A 5,962-nucleotide genomic window follows, 5' to 3' on the forward strand; every position below is an offset into this window, starting at 1 on the left:
TGGCACATTTTGCATGTTGTAGGATAAACACAAGGATACACCGTGCCCCAGTGCTGAGTCGAGAAAATTTCCAGCTCGAAAAGATCCTCGACCTGATCGAGAATCGAACCCGATACCACAACCGTATGGGAGAACTAGCTGATTGACATCGCTAACCACAGAATCACGGGGACCATTATTTTGCAGAACCGTGGTTCTTTACTTCAGTTTAGGGGAATTAGCTTGCCAAACAACTGAGAGAACAACCTCAGTTAGTGTGAGGTTTGACCTCTCTAAAACCCCGCCAGTATGCAGCCCATAATATAACCCTGAACGGCTGTAAGGCATTGCTTTGGGGAGCGGTTTTTGTACTTGATGCACCTGCTTTACTCATGTAACCCCTAGCTAACCACCTGGAGACTGGCAATTAGCTACCACTGGCGTATTGGTGTTGAAGCCCGCAACACACGTTGAAGCTCCAGGACAATCTGGGAGGCGGCCGCAAACACCGCGCTTCAGGTGTACGTGCCTTCGTACATCCTCCGGACTAAGTTGTCCGAAGTAGTGCCTGTGCCGCGCACCATCATCCTGTCGCCCCTCCCACGTACAAAATGAGAGCATACGAAGAAGAGATGCCCAGCAGTCTCTTTCATATCCACGCCTTCGGGATACATTTCGCTGCCATACACCGCTAAGCTATTCGACTGCTGCAATGCCGATGAGACCTTCTTAAAGAATAGTCGACGTGACTCCCAAACGTGAGCCTATCGTTCATAACTTCCAAGAGCTTCAAAAACCGCTTTGAGATAATGATGCAGTCTACGACTCCGACTACCGACTGTAGCACTGATTCATGATTATTCACAACCGTGACATCCATTTTATGGTGCGCCAGCTTTAGTTTCGTGGAGTGCATCGACCTTGTGTATACAGTGCGCAGTTTAGTGTTATGTCGTCCACGAAGTCAACGATCGCAACTCCTACAGGAAACTCGAGTTACAACACACCGCCATACATGACATTGCACAACATCAGGTCAAGGATAGAAACTTTCGGAACTCCTGCGGTGATGGACACACTACTGTTCCTTTTCCGTCTTGTAAATTAGTACTCGATTCTTGAAGTAGTTTTCCAGAATCTTGTACAACGACACCGGTCCCAGCTGGCGCTATTTGACGCATTCTCTATTCTTTTGTCTTACACTGGAGTGCCACCTGCGCCTTCTTGATGACGGAGAGAACTGCATCCAGCGTGAGCCTATCCGAAAAACGCTGATGAGTTCGGACAAGATGACCTTATCCGGCTTTCGCACCAAGATTGGTCAAATGCAATCTGGTCCTGATGATTTCATAGACTCAAAAGAGCTTAGTGCCCAGCTGATAGAAGTCTCCGAGAACATTCGACGAGCACTGCGGAGTTACGTGACTTCATACGTCTGAGTTTTGTAGCTCTTCAAGGTTCAATTCAGAGGTCTCTGCCGAGGTAGAAAATAGGTATTTTTAAGAACCTGCAATGTTTCTTTGGTAGGGACAGTCAGACTATAATACCCCCGTTTAATTAACGGAGAGTTTGGAGTAAAAGCTTCCGTAATCCTGGGCTGCAGGTCACTTACTGCGATGTCCAGTTTAACTGGAGTTCGAATAGTTCTATGGCAGGATGTACTCGTGTTGATCAAATACTTCTTGAAAGAGTTCCAGTTGGTTTTCTTCGGATTTTCGGCATGTTCTTCTTAAGAGGAGTAGCATCGAGCTCAAATCTGGTGTGACTGTGATCTTCGTATGTGTTGGCATCACGGCCGATGATGAATGGCTTATTGATGGCTCGGCAGAACCACATGAGCGCTGCGATTTCACGTAGAATTTAACTACCGGTAAAGTGAAAAGCATTTGATTGTCTGATAGGTTCTACGTTTTATACAACGCATAATTTTCAACTGTGGTTTCCCAAATTCTTGAGAGACTAGGACAAGTTTTCAGAAATTATCCAAATATGTTGCTCTATAAGTCGCACGGACATGCAAAATCGCCAATTCGTGAAAGAATTAAACGACACACAAAATGGCAAAATGATATTGTGACATTTGCTGGCGATAATCACTGTTAGCTGCAACTGTTTATGTTCAGGAAATTTCTCGGAATTTGAGCTGAATCTGTCTGAAATCTCGATGCCGGATTCTTATGGTTTTTCTAAAGCTCACTTATTGGGAAGTCAACGAGCAATTCCTTTCATGTTCAAAGACAACATCAGACAACAGCTTCGCCATTTTGATTTCTATGTATTTTCGCACAGAGAGTTCACGCGATACTTTATTCTGTTTGACGTTGCCAAGTTGACGTAGATGCTACGTGATAAAACATACACTGAACCAAGTATTCATTTATTTGTTATTGGAAACGTCACATAACTTTACTTATTTCATAATCTACTTCATGTTATGTGTACACGATAAACTACATGTGAAAACGAGATGAAATTTGTTAGAACGCAGGAATACTTTTTATCTGTCAATCTGATAGCGTTTATGTGAATACGCTTCATGTGCGTGGACAGTTAATAGTTATGAGATTTTCAGATGTTAAAAAATGTGTTTTTCGTCCGTGTATTCAAGATGGCGAATGTTGCAGATAGTTTTCTGGAAGATTTGGCGTTTTTCAATCATTCCTTAGAGGTAATTCCTCAGACGTAAGTTTAGTAAAATTATGTAAAACAAAAAATAAATCAAATATCTCTTTTAGAGTGTGAATTTCAGCTGTATTAGCTCCTAACATTTTTGTTGGACAACTTCAAGAACAGTTTGGAGCAAAGTTCCGTTGAATGAAGTTAAGTTTTATTTGTAATGTAAGTTTTATGTACAATTATGTTTATTTATTATTTGTAATATATCTTAAACATCATTGAAATAAATGGACAAATTCAATGTCTTATATGAGATCTTTTATTTTCGGAAAAATGCAACACTTCAAACTGCCAGGCCGAACATGACATGCACAAGCACGTGAAGTATATTGAATGAAACCAATAATCCTCATCGCAGTAAAACACATACAGGACATGTGATTATTCCAATGAATGTAAATAAAATCGTAATGTGAGTTTCTAAGTGACATGCACATAAATGCTATTGGAAAACCTACATGGAAAATCTATATATGTTTTTCAATAACTTTTACATGATTACTTGGTTCAGTGTGTACAACTATCTATCAGTGTGCTCACTTGCTGGGATATTTTGTACTTGTCTTGTACAAACGCTCGGAACTCACGTAGTTTTAAAAAAGTGATGACACATAAATAAATTAACAAAAGTATTTTAAGTGAATGTCGATTATTGGATTTATTCAGATAATAGAAATGCAAAATATTAACGATTACCGAATACAATCCTATTACTCTACATCAGGGGTTCCCAGACCTTTTGCTCGGCGGAGTACTTTTTCAAGCCGAAATTTTTGAAAACTTCATACTGTTTTGTCGTTTACGTTGATGCGGTATTAGTATTATAGAGACCAAACGAGAAACATAGAAATAAGATTGTTCCAGATCCCAAAATTCGAAACGGTTGAATAATCTCCTACACTGATGGCTAATATGATCGAATTCACTAGAACGAGGTTCACACGACCAGAAATCAATAAATACTTTCTCTTGAAGTATTGGCTAATAAATTCAATCGGAAATGTATGCTTTAACAGAATGGACGGATAATTGAATAAATAGGCTGCACTTTAAGCTCTGAATCTTTCCACTTGCGACTTAAAACGTGGCGTGGGAATGTATTATTTGTTCCAACAGTTGTTATAAACAAACAGGTCAACTGGGGCCTCTGGCCACAGTCAGTGGATTTAAAGGAAATTAGCAAGCAAACTCACTAGCAAAACAATAGTCATTTATGTACTAGATTTTGTAATCCACTACCTTCCTATGATGACTCATCGAATGCTTTTTAACAGGCAACTTGGTTGATGGGAAAAGGCGATGGTCAAAGCTAACTGGAATGTTTCTAAAGGATTATGTCAATAGAAGAGATTTATAGAACCATATTGTTAGAAAATCCACCCGCCACCTAGGCTCAAAAATAAATCTCCTAGGACAATCACAAGTTCTCTCCCTAAGAACTGGCAAAGTATCATTTCAAAAAGCTAAGCAAGCTTGATGATGATAATAAAGTTCGACTGAAATTATTTCCAAGAAGAAAAACTTCAATTTAAATCAATGACCAAAACACACAACGTATTTAATATGGATTGCAACAATTCTTCGCTAGACGTTTGTAGACCAGAAATTAAAAAGAAGCGGAAATATTTACAAACCATTCATCATTATCGGTCATTGCTCCGAAAAAAAAAACGTTATAAATACTTACGACTTTCTCACAAATTCAGTTACATCGGAACCAATAAAAAATCCCGCCATACAAAACTTTGTTGAACATCCATTTCGGTTGCCTTTTCGAATAAACTTACACTCCCAGCTGTATCAGCTTTTCCTGCAGATATTATTACTCCTGTATGCTATGGGGAACATTTAGGAATGTATAGCTTCCCGAGCGACAAAGACGTTCGAGCTTATCAATCCGTTCAAATATATCCCATATCCTCCCATTCATCTAAGATTGCAGGGTTCACGACAGAAAAAAAACAGTTTAGTTAAAGTCAAATGGCCAAAGTTCTTTAACGACGCTATTAGTAACATATGAGTCGGCCGCGTGTTAGCAGTGGAATGAAATGATGCAACTAAATAGATTCCGACGAGAACGATATATCGCTGTACTAAATAAGTCCAGCAATCGTTATATTGACATGTTTACCGTGCAAATAATTTCAAACCACGATGCGCGTACCGTTCGTTCCCAAATTGCCACTGAATCGGTTCATGAAATCTCTGGTAATCCGATGTCATCCGATTTAAAATACGCTTCGGTACATATCATGTTTATTGAAATTTGATTATCTTGTTTGGATGAATGTATTTATCACTCGAGAGTAGAAGCTTTTTTGGGTGTTGGTATAAAATAGAAAATTTTAATAATCAGAACCCACTGAAAATTTACAAGCAAACTGCATAGAACGTTGTTTTTTTCCTCTCGTTATAACACAATATTGCAAACAATACCCTAATACTACAGAATTTATTAAGGGAAAAGCAATACTTCTCTTGAAAAAGCTGTTTTATTTTTTATAGTCATTTAGAAAGTACTGAAGTACAGCACGTCAATCAAAATGAGCAAGAGTGTTGTCTTGGTGAAAGAGTACTTTTTTTCAACAATTTCACCGAAAAAAATCCTATTAAGATCCTTTGAGTAAATCAGGTTTTCCGTCGAAAATTTTGCACGTTGGTCTTATTGATAGATTGTTGAATATCGCGGCATGCATCGCGTGCACTGCTTCTTCATGTGTAAACATTTATGAATGACGACCAGTGCGTTCCTTCGAGAGGTCTCAACTAGCTTGATACGAGAAGTGATTTTCATATTTTTGTATTGTTTCAATACTTACCTGTTTATAAAATTTAGTTCAAAAGGTTGAATCAGGAATTGGATAGGCCTGGGTTTGCCTGTAGACTAACTACTTCGATTGCGATTTAAAGAGTGATCCCATAGACTTTTCGTCCCGGAAAATCTCCTGGCTTCGACTACGGCTGCACCTAGACCAGTTGGGTTAGTTTTGATGGAATCACACCGTCCCACAACCATCGGTACCTATGTCGGTATTACCAGCGTAGCTGATGAACGCGTTACCGAGAATGGTAATATGATTTTTTTCTTCGTAAATAATAATGCATTGATCAGACTGAACCATGTTACACAACAATTAGTTGCGTTATCGTAAAATCAATATTGACAATGTGCCACCACATGTCACCATCATCTAAAACCACACGTGCACTCGGTAGTTGTTTGCTCAACTGCAGCAACTGAACTAGAACCACCATATAAAAGTACGCTGGAAAGTGTTCTCAATCTGCCTAGAGACAAGCTTATCGA

The 5,962-nt window shown here is 39.1% G+C and overlaps 1 protein-coding gene across 1 annotated transcript in view; it reads left to right on the forward strand.

Annotated features, from left to right (window-relative positions):
• Positions 1-5,952: 5,952 nt before the first annotated feature.
• Positions 5,953-5,962, forward strand: part of LOC129723179 (antigen 5 like allergen Cul n 1-like) — a 1,004-nt gene continuing 994 nt past the window's right edge. The window contains exon 1 of the mRNA XM_055677218.1: positions 5,953-5,962. This exon is cut by the window's right edge and continues 20 nt beyond it. The gene's annotated coding sequence lies outside the window, so the exon portion shown is untranslated.

The sequence above is a fragment of the Wyeomyia smithii genome, chromosome 2, assembly GCF_029784165.1.
Source record: "Wyeomyia smithii strain HCP4-BCI-WySm-NY-G18 chromosome 2, ASM2978416v1, whole genome shotgun sequence".
Lineage (NCBI taxonomy): Eukaryota > Metazoa > Arthropoda > Insecta > Diptera > Culicidae > Wyeomyia > Wyeomyia smithii.